At 43.0% G+C, this 20813-nt stretch overlaps 1 long non-coding RNA gene across 2 annotated transcripts in view; it reads right to left on the reverse strand.

Moving 5' to 3' along the window:
• The window catches only part of LOC144616013 (uncharacterized), a 116290-nt gene that overhangs the window by 12176 nt on the left and 83301 nt on the right, over window positions 1-20813 (reverse strand). For both annotated transcript variants that reach the window (XR_013554862.2, XR_013554865.2), the window contains exons 2-3: window positions 17276-17495; window positions 15090-15211 (exon numbers count right to left, since the gene is read on the reverse strand). This is a non-coding gene — a long non-coding RNA (uncharacterized LOC144616013). The remainder of the gene's footprint in view (window positions 1-15089; window positions 15212-17275; window positions 17496-20813) is intronic.

Consider the following 20813-nt stretch of genomic DNA (forward strand, 5'->3'; position numbering starts at 1 on the left):
AATGTCATTATGGAAGTAGTTTTGACCTCCAGGACCACACATCTCACCTTGAGGACTACACCCCACTTTGATGCCCTCTCATCAGAATGGTGACATTAGCTTTCATTAAGAAAAGAACAGGGGTGCCTGGATGGCTTAGTCGGTTGAGCGGCCAACTTTGACTCAGGTCATGATCTCGAGGTCCGTGAGTTCGAGCCCCACGTCGGGCTCTGGGCTAATGGCTCAGAGCCTGGAGCCTGCTTCCGATTCTGTGTCTCCCACTCTCTCTCTGCCCCTCCCCCACTCATGCTCTGTCTCTCTCTGTCTCAGAAATAAATAAACTTTAAAAAAATTTTAAAAAAAAGAAGAGAAAAGAGCAGACTGAGGGGCATCTGGGTGGCTCAGTAGGTTGAGTGGAGGGTCATGAACCAGCAGTTTGTGAAATCGAGCCCCAAGGCGGGCTCTGTGCTGACAGCGTGGAGCCTGCTTGGGATTCTCTCTCTCTGCCCCTCCCCTGCTCAAGTTCACATGCTCTCTCTCTCTCCAAATAAATAAATAAACTTAAAAAAAAAAGGAACAGACTGGAAGTTATTAACTTCAAACTGAAGATGCCACTTGACATCTTCATGCCCTCCCATTGGCCTTCACTGCTTGGGACCACACCACCATGGCCTCCTGAGAACTCCTTTCGTTTCACACGTCCTGCCTGTTGTTGCCAGTGGAGCATCTCAGATCGTCCCTCCCTCCTGTCCCGTTCCTGCCAGGCCAGCCCAAGTCAAGGCGCCACGACGCAGATGCCCCTGTGAGAACTGGCGCACAGTGCAACTTCTGGAGCTGCTGGAAAACTGACTTCTAAAGGGACTGGTGCTTCCTTAGACCCAGGGAACCCGGTGAACTTTCTGCCCAAACTGCCTTTGCAGGCAGACACCCTAAGCAAGAGGCAAGAGTCTGGGGGACGACAGGAGAAGAGGATGAAGGGGACCGAGCAGGCAGCATTAGGATGGTGGGTGAGGTCAGGGAGAGGGGCGAGTGGTCCCCACCAACAGGGTGGGCCCCCCGGGGTGGAGAAGCCCCGGTTCTCCGAGTCTCAGGCTAAGAGCATAATCAAGGACTCCCACCCGGTCCCTCGGGCAGATCCAGGGGTCTGATCAGCTGCCTCCTGCCGCCAGCATCCCCCTGCCCACTGGTTTCTGTTGTCGAGCCGTGGCCAGTGCAGAATGAACGGCCCGGCACACCCCGGTTGGGTACACAAGTTCGGTCCCCGGTAGCACCTGCGCACATCTGAGCAAGCGTGCTGGAGGGTCGTGTTCCAGCTCAGGGTCCGTTAGCTTCACACTCCCTTAGGGGCCGGTCACCAACAACTCAGCAGAGAAGACCCACCAGTGATGAGGGCCACAGCCCCACCTGCAGACAAAATCGTGAAGGGGGCCGGCTGCCCCTCTCCACACCTTCCGTTTCTGCGCTCATCTCCCACCACCAAGGGCGGAGAGCTGTAAAGTGCTTTGTTCTGGGACCTCCTAACATTTTGGGAAAAACTATGTATCCTTCTCAGACATTATTTATTATTAAAAAAAAATTTTTTTAAATGTTTATTTCTGAAAGGGAGAGAGAGACAGAGCAGGAGCAGGGGAGGGCAGACAGAGAGAGAGAGGCAGACAGACAGACAGACAGAGACAATCCAAAGCAGGCTCCAGGCTCTGAGGTGTCAGCACAGAGCCCGATGTGGGTCTCAAACTCAGGAACCGGGGAGATCATGACCTCAGCCGAAGTAGGACACTTAACCGACTGAGCCACCCAGGCACCCCTATCCTCCTCAGACATTTTAAAAATCACATATAAAATTTGTATCGCAAGTTTAAGTTATTAAGAAATATGTTAGCTTCTGGCACATTGACTTTTCAAATTGTTAAATCACTTGTTTAATGTATTGAATACCCACCTTCATCTATTGAAAAGACACGTGAACAAGCTCTTTTTAACAGCCATAAATTTTCCATCATTTATGATGCCTCCTTGCACTCGTATTTTCAACTATGTGACCCACACAACTTTATCTTAGTAGGATAAGCTTTTAAGCTTGAAAATCTTATATTGGTCACCATACCATAATCCTTGGTTATAAAATATGTACATAAGTTAAAATTTTACATATTAAAATTTCCTAGATTATTTGTTATATTTATTAATTCAAAATTGAAAAAGTTAAAATTTCCTGTCACCATAAGAATCCACATGGTACTCAATACTATAGATCGATTTGTCATTGCAATTTATATTAGTAAATAATTGGGTAAAATAAAATAACTATCATATACAGTTTTTAAATAATCATCAAGCATAAAAAAGGGAACTAGTCTTTTTTTAAAGATTAGTTTTTGTATTTTGGATGAATATTGCTTATTGCTAGAGTAAGACAATATTCCGTGGAAATTGCCAGCAAAAAGAAGAGAAGCTATTAATAGGGCCACTAAATATACAGAAAAGCTGAAGCAAGCAGGAGACTTGTACCCAAATTAAAAATGCATATTAGTTCACAATACACAATAATCTTCTGGGTAAAAGCTAAAGAAGATTGTTTTCCCATGCATTGGAGCAAATGATTAAGAAACTACCTCATATAATTTACTTTAACTTGAAGCTATAATCTTAGTCTTTCACCTCCTCCTACTTGAAATCAATCCCTAGTATGTACTAGAGACTCGGACACCAATATTTCAAGTTGATCCTTTATTTGGCGCACTGGAGGGTCTCCACCTAGCAAGATGCAGCATGAGAGAAAGAGGTCCCCTGGGGGCTTCTGCAAAAGGGGGATTGCGGGGAGAGAATCAGCCTGACACCTCGAATGTACCCCCAAGGACATCAGTTTTAGGGAAAAGCACATATGGAAACCAGGATCTGGAAATCGATTCTACTGAAATTACCCACATCCACGTACTCCTTGATGGAGCTTTGAGTGCTCCCAATGGCAGTTGTTCTGGGGTGCTCTGTCCATCATATTCCCCTGCCTGCACCCACCCCGATATCCATTTCGTTCAAGCCAAAGATCTAAAGCCAAAGATCTAAAGCCCCCATCGGCAAGCCAGCAAGATGTTCTCCTGCAAGTTCCAGTTGCTCATTTCTTCTCCCCTCCCTTCCCTCAATCTTCCGGACACAGTGGCCACTCCCAGGGACTTGGGGTCGTGGTTTCTGACTGTTGCACAGTAAGAGGTACCTGCTGATGAGCTGACATACTAACCTGCAATCCATAGGGAGATGATTTCTAAAGGCCTTGCCTCTGGTGGGTGACATAAGTGAGGATGTGCCTATCTTCCTATGTCCTGTGTTTTTCCCTTCTCCTTCCTCACCTCCTGGACACTCTGCAGTATCTCGGCGTTTCTAGACACAGTAAGCTGCAAATGCCTAAGACACCCACCAGAAATGCAAATATAACCTCGATTTGCTGGACAGACTCAACCGTGGGCCCCTAGCTCAGAAGGCTCCCAGAAGCCCAGTTTCTGGAGGGAGTGACATAGGAGGGTGGGATGGGGTTTCTCAAACGTGGTTGTGATATAAGAGCAGAATCAGAGGGTGCTAGATACCTCAGTGAGTGAGCGGCTGAACATGAGAACCTAAGAACCCTGCTGGTGTCCCCATTGTCCCTCCTCTTCCTGCACCGTTCCTGTCACTGGAGGAGTGCCACGGCAGAGCAGAAGAACAGGAATGAGAACGGGGGCAGGAGGAAGGTGGTGACTCCTAATTTCGAGTTCTATCTTCCTGGATGAAGGGAGAGGGAAAAGAACTGGCCTTAGGCCACATCTCTAAGCAAAACAGGATTTCCTGCGCATCCTGTCGTCTTTTTTCTGGAACCCCTCCAATAGTGCCTTCCACACGGTTTCTTCCCTTCCCCACCCAGCTCCCTGGCAGGTATTTTTAGGCTGAGGGGCCTCTCTCGGTGGTAACCGCTGAAGAGGAATGCCCAAGCACCTGCATCCCCTGCGGTTTCCTGGACTCAGAAATCCAGGGGTTCCTCCTTCTTCCAGCCTCAGCCGGACAACCCAAGAGCCGTCAAGAACTTTCTAGAAGTGGATCACTGAATCCAGATGAGTGATCTATTGAATACTTGTGTAGCTATAAAATAAGAATTCATTCATTTAGAGTTTTGTCCAGTTGCAGTGTGTAGCCTGAGTCAGAAGGCCATTAGCCGTACGTATTACAGCACGGTCTGCTTCAAATGTTTAGTGACTTCTGGGGAGAAGCAAGACATTCCTGTGTATTAGGTATGATGTTACTACTATTATCCTCATTTTACACATGAGAAATCAGTAGTTTGCCCAAACCCACACAGTCAATACCTGATAGAGAGGAAATGTGAACTCGGGTGCTCCTTTTACCTGATTCCAAGGCCACACTTGTTCTTGGCTCCACACTGCCTTTCAGCTTCCTAGCCTAGGCCCTCAACAAGCCTCTCCCACCTTTCATACCTTTTACTTCTACCCCTTCTCAAATGGTAAGAGCCAAAACACACAATAACTAACGTGACGAGTAGCACCTAACAAGAGACATTATCAACACCTGAATTTCAGCCCTATACACCCATACAAATTCCGCCCCCACCCCAAGGATGCCTGCCACCCTACCTGGGTTTATACTGTCCTCTTGATCTTGACATCTATCCCTATCTTACTTTCTGCTCCTCCTTATGACCCCATTGCTTCCCCCATGGGAGGAAAGTGTTCTCCCCAACCAAACTTTGTCTCCTTAGAGCTCTGTTTCATATCAAGGTAGGATCTAAAAGCAGATAATGTAGGGGCACCTGGGTAGCTCAGCCGGTTAAGCATCTGACTTCGGTTCAGGTCATGATCTCACAGTTCGTAGGTTCAAGCCCTGTGTCAGGCTCTGTGCTGAAAGTTTGGAGCCTGCTTCGATTCTGTCTCTCCCTCTCTCTCTGTCCCTCCCCTGCCTGCAGTCTGCCTCTCTCTCTCTCAAAAATAAACATTAAAAAACATTTTTTAAAGCAGATAATGTAGATGATTCTTGGTAAGAAAGGCAGAATCTCTATTAGCACATTAACACACTGGGGTAATGCTATTTGTCCATATTGGCAAGAGGAAGTTAAAGATTTTTAAGAAAATATTCGGTCACATGGTTGTTGAATGAATGAATGATACACTCTGAAGCTAGACCAGGAAAGATGCTTTTCCATGTCTATGCCTCAATACAAGCAGAAACCAAAGTAGAAGGGCCCAGAGGGAGGGCAGAGGGGGGAAAAAGCAAAAAAAAGCTCTGGAAGAGGAACCCAGAAAGAGGGCAGGAGTATTCTTGAGCCCCATCTGAGGTAACTGATCACAGACTGACAGGTATCCCCAGGGCACAGTCAAGGGCTACTTTGAGCCACTCTACTCTTGCCTGTTTGTGCTTGATACAGGTTTTCTGTCTGTACATGGGGTCGTTTCCACACTTCAACAGGTCAAGGGATAATTAAAAGGTTACATGTAGGGGTGCCTGGGTGGATCAGTGGGTTTAGTGTCTGACTCTTGATTTCCCCTCAGGTCATGATCTCATGGTCATGAGATTGAGTCCCACATTGGGCTCCATGCTGCGTAGAGCCTGCTTAAGATTCTTTCTCCCTCTCCCTCTGCCCCTCCCACGCTTGCTTGCTTTCTTTCTTTCTTTCTTTCTTTCTCTCTCACTCAAAAAAACAAAACAAAAAAAGCCAAAGCACAAAGTTACACTTATGTGTGTGTGTTTCACCCACAAAGTGAAAAACTTCTTGAGAGCAGAATCCTGGTCTGATTCATCCTGAGTTTCCCATAGATCTGACCCCACGTTACGTGACACAGTGCCTTGTAGGTAGCAGGCGCTCGATACATATTACAGATTTGTGACTAAAAGAGTGCATATGCCCCTTTTATGAAACAGACGGTTACATCTTGATTACCACACACCATCCTCCAATTTGTCATACACTTAACATTTCCCTGATATACAGCTTCAAGCCACATGCAGCGATTTTCAGGAATATATTCTTTGATAACTCTGCTCTATCTCTCAAGCAGATCTGTGGAATCAACACAACACAACCAAACAAAACATCATATGATGAAGTTCCAAATGTTCTTATCCTAGTGCTGTATAGTTTGTTTACCAACTAGAAGAACATGAAAGCCGACTGTGTAAATAGACACCGGATAAATTTTTGAGCAAACTGTGTTCACCAAATTTAGGAACCTTGATTCCCTAAAAACAGGATATTTGAGAGTAGGGATTCCTAAACTGAGATAAAGAAAATGTGGAAGGGTAGATAGGTAGAGGGTGCTGGCCACTGAAAAACATAAGGTGCTCTGCCTACTCTTCATAAATTTGTAATCCCTTTGAGTCAACTACACATACAGAGATGATAACAAGACCTGTCTTGGTGTCTCAGTTCAAATGAGTACTAAGTTCTTGGGCTGGTTAGGGAAAGCTGCTAGAGGAGTTGAGATGTGAGCAGGACCCTGAAAAATGATGAGAATCTGGGGTCCATTTGAAAGGTCCATTAGAGAAGGCTAAGACTTCAGCCTGGGAAGGGGCCGGGACCACACAGAACCCGACTTCCCACGCGTGGCATCTTCGCACCCCCACACAGCCATCTCCGGGCCAGCCTGAGTCCTGGGACTCTTCCCACGTTTCCTCCTCCTGCTGAACTACACCCTCTCTGCCCCCCAGAGTTGTAACTCACTCAGCCCAGATGGTGGAGGTGGACATTTGCCGTGTGTGGCAGAGGCTGCTGGTCAACACGATAGCTCTTGTCCCTCTGTCTTCCTTAGAAATAAAACTAAGTGCTGACCAATGCGATATACACAGGAGTGGTGTGCACCTTCTAAAAAATGTCCTTCAAGGAAAGTGGCTTATCCCACCCCACCCCCATCTCCTTCCTGCCAACGGGAATGCAAATCATGTGGTAAGAGCTCATCCTGAGGAATGCAGAGCAGTAAGATCTACTGAGCCCCGGTCCCTGACAGCTTGGAGAGCCAGGCAGCACTGGTCTGCCCCCGGACTTCTGTCATGTGGGTAAGAAAAAAGCCACTGTTAAATTTTCTATTGTTCCAAATTGTTTTTGTTTTTGTCTTCAGCCAAACTTAACGTTAATTTTACACTCTACAGTTGGAGGACACAACACACACACACACACAGATTAGTTCGAGTAATTTAACAAAAGGAAAGATGCTTGTCTACTTAGAAGTTAAAGAAATAGAAATTAAAGACATGAGATGCCATTTTGTCTGCTAAATTCTAAAAAAAAAAGAAAACCGATAAAAATGATAATAAGTCTTCGGGGAAACAAGTAAGCTAATGACAGTGTAATAAACTGGTACAATTCTTCTAGAAAACAATGGCCACTTCAGATATGTTTTTATACCACTACCCAGTGGTCCAATTCCTAAAAGGTTGGAAAATGCATCACAATCAATTAACTCAAAAGTAAAAAATGTATAGGGGCACCTGGGTGGCTCAGTTGGTTAAGCCTCTGACTTGATTTTGGCACAGGTCACAATCTCACAGTTCATGAGTTCGAGCCCCAAATTGGGCTCTGTGTTGACAGTGTGGAGCCCGCTTGGGGTTCTCTCTCTCCCCTCTCTCTTTGCCTCTACCCTGCTCATGTTCTCTTCTCCTCAAAATAAATAAACTTAAAAACTGTTTTTAAAAGGTAAAAATGTATAAAAATGATGACAGCAGAGCTATTTTAATAGCAGAAAACTCAAACTGCCCAAATAAGATGCTACAGGGAAATGGTAAAGGATGACATACTAATTTGATGGAGAACCATCCAGCCATTTAAAATAATATATGACAAATACCATGCAATAACTTGAAAACATACAATATCTTACATAAAAAAATACTTCAGGAAACCGAATGAACGTTAGGACAACAGCTGCCAAATTGTGGCCGTTTTCCCAGTCCTGTGCCTTTAAACAGGTTCAACTTATCTCTCTCTACAGTGTCCAGTGAGAACTGTATGTCCCAGATCCGTTCCTTGCAAATTCCTGGTCTTTTTCTATGTTGCTACCCTTGCAGAAATAATCCCTTCCTATTCTTTTGTTTTGTTTTGAAACTTATTTGTTCTTGAATTTTGAGTTTTGGGTTTTACAAGATGGTTTCCAGGGGAACATCTCAGGTAGACAAAAGAACTTCTAACAATCTTAGTGGGATTGCTTCACAGCAGCCAGACATGCCCAAAGAAGAGAGACGCCAGTCTCAAAAAGAATTTATGGATGTGGTTTTGGAGCATGTAGTCAACTGAAGTGACAATAATAGAACACGTACGGCATTTTAAAGAGAGTTGTACTGAAAAAAGAGACGATACATTCTGGAAAATCTAAGACGACAATAAACAGATCAGTGGTTGCCAGGGTTTGGTGGGGATGAATAGGCAAAACACAGAGATTCTTCAGGGAGCTGAAAATACTCTGTCTGAGCCTATAATGATGGTATGTATCGTTATACATTTGCCCCAAACCAGAGAATGTGCAACATTGAGACTGAACCATAACGTAAACTATGGACCTTGGATGATTATGATGTGTCAATGCAGGTTCATCAGTAGTAACACATGTACTACTCTGGTGGAGGATGTTGACAACAGAAGGGCTGTGCATGTGTAGAGGAAGAGGGTTGATGAGAAATTTCTGTACTTTCCCCTCAATTTTGCTGTGAACCCAAAACAATTATAAAAAAAAAAAATAAACTCTTAATTAAAAGCAAACAAACTACAACAACAAAATATATAGCCAGCTTGGAGTAAAAGAGCTAAAATTTCACAAACTGCAAAATGGTCTTTGGGGGCCCCCAATCTTTTTTGTTTTTGTTTTTGTTTTGTTTAGTAAGAAGTTGTCTCAGAAAGCTACTCAGAAGCCAACACAGACTATTTCTTAAGCAAAAGAGGAAGGCAAAGCCAAGAACCAGGATGGAGACACCAAAAACGATGGGGAATAATGGATCAGGAAGGGACTCCCAGGGACAGGACTGGGTCCTGCTCTCAGAACAGAAAGACCTGGAAACACGTGCCTGGCGGGATTCCAGAATTCTTATGAATTCTGTGCCTGCTGTGTATCTTCCCTTAATTCCCGTTTTGAAGGGAAGTATTTACTGCAATTGTCCTGGCCCTATCTTTCATTGTTTGTTGAGTGTTCGCAGAGCATGTAATTTGTCTCTTCCACTTACAGGTTTCTGAATCCAAAGGAACCACAGCCAAGGAATTCACCCTCATTTGGACTTGATAGAAATCACAGGACTCGGGCCTTGGAGCCTAATGCTACAGGTAAATGAGATTTGTAGGGGTGCTCAGAGGGAGGGAGTATATTTTGCACATGACAGGAGAATGAATAATCGGAATTAGGAAAAAGGTTGTGGTCTACTTTTGGAGTAGTGGGCACCAGTGATTCATGCCTTTAGGTAGCCACTTCCCATATTGACTCTGGGCTTGGCCGTATGACTTACTTTGGTCTGTGGGACACAAACAGAGGTAATGCAAGCAGAGGCTTGAAGAAACACTTGCTTAGTGGGGCTTGCCCTTTCTTGCTCTTTCCATGGAGGCCTTCCACTACCATACAGAGAAGCCCAGAGACCTAGTGGAGAATGAGAGATCACGGGGAGACAGGCCTCAAGCTGTCCCACGTGAGACATTCCAGGTGAGGTCTCAAAGATGAGAATGAGTCCCACTCTGGCCCAGCTGGTCCAGACTAGAAGAAACATCCAGCTATCCTATAGAATTATGGTAGTGGTGTTAAGCCATCAAGTTTTAAGGTGGCTTTTTAACCAGCAGATACAGCGAAACTCAAATAGGGGCAAATCTAGCTTATGGAAGGTGGGAGAGGTGACTCTGAAGCAGAGAAATCTCTGGGAAGAACAGGCCTACGTGTGTGGGCAGTTTCCCAAGACAAACTAATGCAGATTCACAGGGGGAGGCCATAACGATGGTTAATGAGGGGCCAAGAAGAAGAAAGTGCCAGAAGTTAAGTCTAATAATGGGAAAAGTGAAGATGAAAACTGGAGGATGAGCAGTACTTTTGGAAGTTGGTGGGATTAAGAAGAAGCAAAGTAGTGGGAGAAATGAATGGGTCAGAACAAGTCAATTCAGAAATAAAGCTTTGAACCCAGAGAGTTCTAGGTCTTCTTTCAATGGAGCAGCTAACAGCTAATTCGTGTGGTGTGCAGTAAACACTGAATCAGAATATGTGAGGGTGTGACCCTGGAATCTGCATGCTTAACAAGCTCCCCAGGACATGTTAATGTATACTTTCTTCTCAGTGAGCTGCCCTACATATGAAGGAGTATTGAAAGGGGTAAACTCTGTCAAGTTACCAAAGTTCTAGAATACCCTTTCCCTAGGACAACAGGTCCTCGCTCCCCTCAAACACAACCATGGAAGATCAGTAGTTCTCAAAACAAGATCAGTAGTTCTCAAAACAAGATCAGTGGTTGAGAACAAGTGGTTCTCAAGACATTAGAATCACCTGGGAAACCCAGAAAAAGAAAGAAAGAAAAAGAAATTCTATGTCCTACTGCACAAGAATTCAGTCTGAATCTCTGAGAGTAGCATCTAAACATCAGTACTTTAAAAACGTCCCAGGTGATTGGATTATGGGGTGGAGGAAGACTCTGGAAGAGATGATGTAATCTCTAAATCAAGAATCCATCAGGTTTCTGAGAAATGAGTAATAAATGCAAAATCTCTCTGAACCTCCTCATTTTCATGTATTTGGCGATTGATCTAAACTGCCATTAAACTCAAAGAGCAGTGTTCAGAATTTGGTGACTAATGGCTATTTCTGAGTCAAAAATGAAATAGCATTTATTTTCATCATGTAATAAAAGTCAGGCGAACATTAACTCAGACCCAATGAATCAGCAAACGTGATTATTCAAACAGCCTGAAGTCAAGTTATCTATGAAAATATATTTTTGCTTAATTTGTTACACAAAACTTCAAGATTTTGGTAGAAATGTTTAAACTACTACTACTAAAAAAAAAAAAGAAAAAAGAAAAAACAGAATCTAAATGAATAAATGAATAGAGCTAGCCTGATGTCTGAGACAATAAAGAGTAGTTGGGAGCTGTGACAAATCAAATTTTCAGGGATGAGAAGATTTTTGTGCCGGTCAAACCTAAAAGGATTGGAGCCCAATTTAGCTGACAGGCTGCTGGTCTACGGGCCTCTGAGTCATAACAGAAACTATTAGGATATAGACAAGAACATAAGTATGAAACTATGATAGTTAAGGGATCAGGAAAGATTTTAAAGAAGTGGGGACCGTGGAAACATTTTAAAGGCTGAGGATTTTTTCAAGTTTTAAAATGTAATTTAAAGAGTGTTAAACTTTTCATTTTGAAGTGATTTCATGTGCAAGTATGTTATAAGTTTAGTACAAAGACTTCCTGTATGTTCTTTACCCAGGCTCTCCAGATGTTAACATCCAACATAACTTCTGTACAAAGATCAATATCAGGAAGTTTACTACAATACTGTTATTAATCTACAGACCTTATTTGAATATCACCGACTGTTCCACTAATGTCTTTCTTTTCTTCTTTCTTTCTTTCTTTCTTTCTTTCTTTCTTTCTTTCTTTCCTTTCTTTTCCTTCTTTCTTTTCTTCCTTCCTTGCTTCCTTCCTTTCTCTCTCTCTCTCTCTCTCTCTCTCTCTCTCTGTCTCTTTCTTTCTTTCAGGTTCAAGACCTAATCCAGGATCACACTTTGCATTTGGTTATTGTGTCTCCTTGGTTTCCTTTAATCTGGCATAGTTTCTCTTTGTCTTTCATTGCCTTTCATGATCTTGACATTTTTAAAGCGTGCTGGTCAATTATTTTATAGAATGGCCCTCAGTTTGGATTCATCTGATGGTTGCTCATGATTTAAATTCAGTTTATATATTTTTGGAACAAATAACACAGAGTGATGCTGTATCTATCTGAGTGTGTTCTTTTTTTTTTTTTAATTTTTTTTAACGTTTATTTATTTTTGAGACAGAGAGAGACAGAGCATGAATGGGGGAGGATCAGAGAGAGAGGGAGACACAGAATCCGAAACAGGCTCCAGGCTCTGAGCTGTCAGCACAGAGCCCAACATGGGGCTCGAACTCATGACCTGAGCCGAAGTCGTCCACTTAACCGACTGAGCCACCCAGGCGCCCCTATCTGAGTGTGTTCTAACCAGAGACATATGATAGTGACTTGGACCATTACAGTAAGGAAAATTAAATCACTAAATGAAGCTGGGGCTTGTCATGTTTCTCTATTATAAGCTTACTATTTTTCCCATTGGAATTAATCATAAGCTTTTGGGAAGATACTTTGACATTATGTAAATATCCTATTCCTCATACTTCTGTTTACTAATGTTAGCATTTATTAATGACTTATGTCTGAAACAATTACTACTGTGGTGTTTGCCAAATGGTGATTTTCTTTTCTTTTTTTTAATTTTTTTTTAATGTTTATTTATTCTTGAGACAGAGAAAGACAGAGCATGAATGGGGGAGGGTCAGAGAGAGAGGGAAACACAGAATCTGAAACAGGCTCTGGACCCTGAGCTGTCAGCACAGAGCCCGAACGTGGGGCTCAAACTCACGGACCGCGAGATCATGACCTGAGCCGAAGTTGGACGCTTAACCAACTGAGCCACCCAGGCGCCCCCAAATGGTGATTTTCTAATTTCATTACTCTTTCTATGTTTATTAGTGGAATTCTATTTACTTTTCTTCTCTCTCATTTGTTTGTATATGTAAGTATAGTTTGTGGATTCTCATTTTATTCTATGGGTTATAATCTATTCTTAGCATTATTTATTTTGTTGTTCAAGTTGTCCCAGATTTGATCACTAGGTACCCCTTCAAGTAGGCTCCTATATCCTTTTGACATATCCCCATCGTTTCTGTTTTCGTACTTCCTTACTTCTGGCAGCACAAGACACTGCATGCCCATCCTGCATTTTCTCCGCCTCAGACCTAGAACCAGCCATTTCTCCAAGGAACCCTAGTAATTTCCGTTAGAGAATGGTAACCAGAAACCAAGATCTGGGCAATTAGTGTGCCCATTGGTACTGAGTGTCATGGCTTCTAGGCTTTCTCTGCAGATAGATATCTCGGTCTATTGTCATATGCATCTACATATTAAAAATTACAAGTTCATGGTGATGACCTCCAATTTGATTCCAACGTGACCAAGTTCATTCTAGCCTTCCCCTTTTCCTTATTTATAACTCCTTTCCCTGACCGTGAGAAGCTTGGCTCTCATTTTCCATACCATTTTAAGTTATTTGCTCAATCCTAGTTTACATGTTAGGTGGTTTTAGACAGTCTACCCTTTTTACTACACAACACCTATATACATCTATCTTCCCATACATGCATTTTTAAAAGCGTCCATCCACATCTACATAAAGTACAATCATTCCATCCCCCAAAATAGACAATCCAAGTATCATTCATTACTGCATCCAGTTCCAAGTCCAGGACTTCTTTCAGTCTGGATGTCGCTCTTCATGGTTGGTTAAAGCATGCGTAAGACAGATTTATCAATCACCAACAAATCCAGTACATAACGGCAGAGAAAGACCAGGGATGACCACAATGGAAGAAATCTCTATTATAAAAGAGGAGAATTGGGAAAACATACCCACACATGAACACAGACACATCCTGAACAACAATACACATAAGACATAATTCTCCTGGGGTGACTATGTGACTTGAAGGTGAACATGACTTAAATTGTCTAATCAGGGTGAATCTCAGAACTCTGGCTTAGAAATGCTGTACAAAGGGTTTGCTTTTTTCTTCTCAGCCTCATCGTCTGAAAATGCTCTGACAGTAGAGGAATAGATTAATCAATTTGGCAGCCTCTGGTTTTCTTCTCCTGGAGGCTTTTTGTTCACTGAAATAGCTAGAGATGTTTCCCTTTCTAGGAGCTACATAATTTTAGCATCCCCTTTTCTGTGTGTAACTTCAAAGAGCCTGAGAGTGTCTTAGGAGTTGAACAGTCATGGACTGTGGTTGTCCAGGATTGGGATTTCTTTGGCAATATAACTCCTTTACAAACTTAGTTATCATCAAGAGATTTTGACATAGGCTAAGAACCATAAACAGACAGCCTGCCTCTAGTCATTGTATTTAAGTCTAGGACTTTAGACTGTCTAACAATAAGCCTTTGTTGTATGACCATCCCCTAAAGCCTTAGTGTAATGGCTGCTACTTTTGGGTTGGCTTCTGCTTCTGGACAGTTTCTGACCATAACTTGCGGTGGAATGATTTGTTCCATCATAGCTGCTCTTATTTGCCTTGTCAGGTGAATACTGTTTTGTAGGAAGCTTTGGGGAGTGGTCTAAAGAGTCAGGCTTGTCTTTTGCCCTAGTCTTACCTCCTATCTTTACTTCACTTGGAGTAGAGTATTTGGTCTTTGCAACACTGCTAGATTTTAGTCATCTTGATTACAGTCCATACCCAAAAAGGGAATTTCTAAGCAAAATCATATACCCTTCTTTCTCTGCCTTCAGATGGGTCACTTCATCTTAAGGTCATTTCTTTATTTTTTATTACGTTATTTATTTATTTATTTTTAGAAGGGGAGAGAGAGAGTGAGTGAGCATGCAAGCAGGGGAGAGGGGTAGAGGGAGAGAGAGAGAAAGAGAGAGAGGGAGAGAGAATCTTAAGTAGGCTCGACACTCAGCACAGAGCCCAATGCTGGGTTCAATCCCACGACCCTGGGATCATGACCTGAGCCAAAATCAAGAGTCAGACTCTCACCCAACTGAGCCACTCAGGTGACACGTCAGATTTTTCTTTATTGTAGGACCTTTCTGTAATCAAAAACCCTGGATATTTCCTACTATTTCCCCTTATGTGCCTTGTAGGTTCAGGCCTGACTCTCAACAGGTCACTGCTGCTTACCTCATCACCTCTGCTCGGCCAAATCCACATTTTAGGGTTTGTATTTTACTGTACCCCACTCCTGGAACGAAATTTCTGTATCAGTTATGAATTCTCTGGTGCAAGAAACAGAAGAGTTTGCTCAAATCACCATAAGCAATGAAGGGATCTATTAGCTTTTATAAATTGAAATTCGGTGATGAGGCAAACCTCAGAGATAGCTCACCTCAGACTGGGATCCACTTAGCTGCACACTTCTCTTCGCATTGGCTTCCTCCTTGAGCTCTTTCCATCCTAGCAGCAAAATGGCCCCAGCAGTTCTTGTCTTTCCATCTTTATCCTCTGGTTCTGAGAGGAAAAGCAATTAAAACAACTTTGGTACCATGATTGCATGCCAGAGCCCAAGATCATCACTGATTGGACTGTTGAGATTCCATGGCTACCTCCAAACCAATAGGAGTTTAGTATATTTGGCTAAGCCAACCAGTGCCCATCTCATGGATGGTGCGTGACAACAGTAGAAACCTAATTGAAACAGTAGGCCATTAGGAAGGGGAAAGTGGATTCTGGGTAGGCAACTAATAATAATCCATTTCCAAGCCTTTCAAAATAAATTTGTTCCCAGGCCTTTAAAAAATAACTTCACGTTATCTTTTTTTTTTTTAATAAAATTAATCTGTATCTGAAATGATGTCTTTCTGAAGAATCTAAGGCTTCGTGAGAACGGGGACCTTATCTGTCCTGTTCATTTCACTTGAAATACAATGCCTGGCATTCAATAAATATTTGCTTAATAAATGAATGAATGCATTGTGTTTATCCTGAATCTCTGAGACCTTCCAGCATAATGTCCCAAACCTCTAGGGCATGAATATTTCATTTGAGATGCTTGGGCTTAAAGCTTCACAGCTGGTAAGTGGATGGCCAAAACCTGAACTCAGGCTTGCTGACTCCACATATCATGCATTTCCGACTATTCCAAGCTGCTTTCATGTGTTAAAATAAGCCCTCAGAGTTTTAGCACAGCTGTGTTCAGAATACATGTAGGAACTACATAAAATATGCTGACAGCTAGTGTCCAAATAACAATTTGGAGGATTAATGGGACTCTAAAACTCACGTGAATTGATGTTTGCTTTTCTGATCTGAGCTATCAACATGCTCCAAGTTAAAATCATATCCTGCCTAACAGTATATGAAAGAATGGGATTGATCTGTTGCTAGTCTCCTTTCTCATTTTGTCATGGCAATAACAGAAGGCACATTATAATTTTTCTTATTGCTTATAGCTTCTGTCGAAGGTAAAACCTTTTTATCTGATAGTGTTAGCAGAGAAGACTGATCAACAGAGTAATAACATTAACTGATTATCTACCATGAGCTAGGTACTTACTCATTTACATATTTTAATTTTTATCCATTTATTGCATATTTATTGAATACCTTCCATGTGGCAGGCACTGTGCTACAGGAAAGGGAAACAACACTTAGCGCAGGCTAGGGGGATATTACAGATTATAGTGCATTGATTAAGACAACAAACTCTGGAGTCAGAAAGATCTGAGTTCAAACCCTGGCTTTGCTGTAGCCTGTGAGATCCTGGGCATACACAGTTAACTTATCTTTGTCTTATTTGCTTCATTGCATGAAATTGTTCTTTAACTTACATACAGTTGTTTTGTGAGTCTTAAGTGAGATAATTTAAATGTTGTACTTGCCATGTCTGACAAATAGGAGTTGCTCAATTAAATGTTATTTTTATTATCAGATGGTCTCTATCTTCAAGTTGCTTACAATGAGTGCAGAAAACAGACATAAGCCTTCACACTTAATTTCTCCCAAAACGTTCTGAGTGTTATTTTTCCCCTTTATGAGCAAGGAAATTGAGAATTTCAAGAGTTTGTTCAAGGCCTTCATTAATGAGTAAACGAGGCAGAATTCAAAATTCAAAGATGTCTAAGTCCAAAGCCATGTTATCTTCAATTATCTGAATGAAGAATTGAGACAGTGGTTCTAGTCCTGACGTTAATGGTTCTCAACCCTGGAGAGAGTCTATAAAGCACCAACTGCCAGAACCCTGTTCCAATTCAATTAAATCAGAGTATCAGAATCGAGGCTGAGTAGGGCATCAAGTTTTTTCAAAATCTCCTCAGGAGATTCTAGCAGGCAGCCAGAGTGGAGACCCACTCAACTCTCTGAAGACTCTTCCAGCTTTAACAGTCTGATCCTTTTATATATGGCGGCGGTTGTCAGAATGAGATCAGTGCTTGTAGAAGCAGGGATATTCCAGGACTTCCCTCCACTGTGGCTCCGTGTCACCCCTGTGTCCTTTAGAGGAAAGGCCCAGGGCAGGTGGAGCTCCCTTCACCTAGGGCCACCGCCGTGGGTTGTAAAACCCAGTAGAGTACCCACCTGGCTTACCCAGCAGCTGCATGAGTGCTGGCAAAGGAGGCTGGTGAGAATCCAAGCTCCCTCTTCAGGGCTGGGTTGACAGATCAACGGTATCCTTCACACATGGAGGAAGGAGCGGCCTGGGAAATGTCCCAAACAGATGCAGCTGTTCTTTGTTGCTGGAGAGGATGCCAATAACATTTTGTTCCTTGGGGTTCTCAAGAATGAAAAGTGTGCATAGCTATAAAAACAAATAAGCCCATAGGGATAATCATCATACTAACCTAAATGTCATATAGACACATATTTAAGCTAATTAAGTCATAACCGATATTTTGACCTATTCTACCACAGACTTTACATTGCGATATTCAATAAAGGGAAGGAAAAATAGTTCATCAACCATGGGGTGCCCTCTGGGATACGTCAGTCACTTAGCGTCAAAGCTTCTGCAGCTCCTGAAACTGGGGTCATTTTAGGAACTCATTCCAGAGTCCAGTCCACATAAATCTAACCTGTCCACTCTCTGATTCGCTCCTCATAGCAATTCTGTGAGATTCATGGTCAAGCATCGCTATTATTTTACAGAGTTAGGAACTGAGGCTTAAAAAGGTTAAGTGATTTGCTCGCTGACTAGAAAATGCATATCCTACATTCAAGCATGCCCCTCTGGATTCTATATTCTTAAGCTGACTATCTACACAGCTCTTCCCATCAAAATCTCTGCATCCCATCAAAATCTCTGCAGAGTGAGCAGAAGACAGGAGCTCTTCAACTCCAGAGATAGGCTAGATCGGGTTATCAAAGATAGAAGTCAGTTCAGGTGTGTTACAGAAATAAAGCGACTATTTTTACACGCCAAGTACCAAGACCGCATGCAGTGCGCAAAGACACCTTTCTCTGGAATCCTTGCTCAGATAAGTGAACTATTGAGGGGCTAGAGCATCATGGAACAAACTCGGTTTTAACCCACCCACTGCCTCTGCTGGATCTCTCTTCCTCATAGCTTGGTGGTACCTCAGACAGACCCCTTATCTTTTTCAGTCGGTCAGATATCAAGGATTTCTCATTTTCAAATATTAAAAAGTCCAGTTCATCTAACACAAAACTTCAATCTCCTGTATATTTTCAAAGCGCACCTCCTCCCCCGTTCAGGCCTGACCCAAACTCAAATACTTGAATTAAAGAAGGGAGGTGGGTATGGACCAGTTCCTTACTTACCCTAAAACACCCTCACCTCAACTTACTCTGCTGCTTCTAACTACTCTAGAACTAGGGCAAGGAGAGGGAGGAGGGGCAGAGAGGCAAAAAGCTGTATTTGACCAGCATTGGAGCAATATGGTCATGGCGTCCACTACTTGACAAACCACGGCCTTTTCTTTCTTACATCACTTTTGTTGATTTTTGGAGACCTCCTTGCTGGAGACATCTCCCTGAAGAGAGTAATATCCCCTGGCTGACCACTCACGATCCCCTTAGCTCCTATAGGACAGCTGACCCATCAGTCTCTGCCGGTTTGTCTAGTCCCCATGGGCAGACCCTTTGGGTGGGGTCCTTTCAAGGCAACCAGAGCCTGGCTTTCATCTGAGGTGTCCTCCCTGACCCACAGAGGACAGGGTGACACCCACCCCTGCCTGCAACAGATGGAAGTGTTATTCGCTGTCCCTTTGGCCTCTCTCTTCACCCTACACTGGGGACAAGTCTATCAATATTTCCCCTTCAGACTTTGCAGGCTCTGTGCCCTGCCAACTCTAGACAATACTTGTCAAACTTCCCTCAGAGTTCCCTCTGAATCCACAGCCATCTTGGGTTTCTGTAGTTATGTAAGCTACTAGTTTGGAGGTGAGTAGTCAACATCTCATATCTTCAACCCTTTCCCAGCTCCTATCACACACTCGATTTGAGTAGGAAGAGGGGCGGAAATATTCTGCTCAGGGGAATCCTCTCTCACTAAGCTCACAGCATTGCTGTTGCCTTTTTTGTGTGTAGGTGAGGGTGGGTGATATGCTATAGGTGGCAAAACTCGTTCCAAGTTCTTAGCAAGTCTTACTGATACTCTAGCACCCTCTGCCCTCAGCTTTGGAGCCTGAGTCGATAGGACCATCCTCCTTCATATCGTGCTACAGAAGTAAGAGAGCTGGCCACCTCTCTGGGCTGCCTTAAATGCAGTCCTTCTCAGTCACACTGATTTTTAAAAGGAGAACACTGTAATTAAAGTAAGTCATCGATTAAATTTAAGCAATCAAATTACCTCAAGCTGTTTTCCAACATTCAGTTTTAATATTCAGAAGCTTAAGCTTTGTTTGTCTTTTCTAACCATAGGACGATTCCTAAAGTTACTTGCAAAGTGTGGGAAATGCTTGTTTTTCTTTTAGGGATATGGAATAATAAACCAGGTATAATACAGAAAAGCAATTCAAGGACTCTTAGATCCACCAATCATATAACAATAAAGAAGTCTTAACAAAATGGGCATCATAATATAAGCTTTTGAAAACAGTGTTCCCCTCTTTCACTAGTGCTTGGCTGCAGAAGAAACTTGAAATCAGTTGAATTCTCAGACTATGTAATTCCTATTTACATCCCTGGGGAGACAGAAATATCAAGAGAATATTTTTTTAAGTTTATTTATTTTGAGATAGAGAGAGAGAGAGAGAAGGAGAGAACGAACAGGGAAAGGCAGAGAAGGAGTGAAAGAGAGAGAATCCCAAGCAGGCTCCACACCTCCAGGGCAGAGCCCAACACAGGGCTCAAACCCATGAACCACAAGATCATGACCTGAGCCCAAAACAAGAGTCAAATGCTTGGGCCACCCAGGTGCCCCAAGAGAATATATTTTTAAACGCTCAGTAAAACTACAGATTTGAAGAAATATAAATCTTACCAATCATATATATGAAATCTCTTCTATTTGAACAGGTTGATCTATAAGCTGTTCTTTCCAGGTCATTTTTCTTCCTTCTTCTAGAGAATCTGTGTGAATCATTGTGGCCATAAAACTATATGACTGAACACTGCTAATTACATGACTTTTAACTGGAAGAGAACAATGTTTTAGTTCTCCATCTCTTGATGGAGCCGTCTTACTCAGCCATAGATTTTCTATCAGCGTGCAGCCAAGAGTTGGGCTTCGCTGGTCAGAGGGTCTGACTGTCTGTGGAAGATTCAGGCATGGCAGCCAACAAGACTCAGAGGGGCAGCTTCTGCGGCTTTCCTAGAATCCTCGTTCAAGCTGGGCTTCTGCCCGGACAATGGGGGGCCAGCCCTGTCCTAGAGCTGGCGGCACCCTGGCCTCCCGCACCCCACGGGCTCTTGGCCAGATCCCTCTGCCCTGACCCTGGATGGCAGCAGGACGCCCAGGCACATAGGGACAAACCTCCTCCGCTTTCCACTCTGCCATGACATCAGCCGGTGCAAGAAGTGCCAAAGTATAGGAGATTGGTTTAATAACTGATTTAGCCATTTCCCTCAAAATAAAAATAATGTGCCTCTGAATTACAACATGTTCCCGTAGTAATATTGAACACAGTATCTGTGGGCCAGCAGGACCAACAATGGC

The sequence above is a fragment of the Panthera onca genome, chromosome A1, assembly GCF_046562875.1.
Source record: "Panthera onca isolate mPanOnc1 chromosome A1, mPanOnc1 haplotype 2, whole genome shotgun sequence".
Taxonomy (NCBI): domain Eukaryota; kingdom Metazoa; phylum Chordata; class Mammalia; order Carnivora; family Felidae; genus Panthera; species Panthera onca.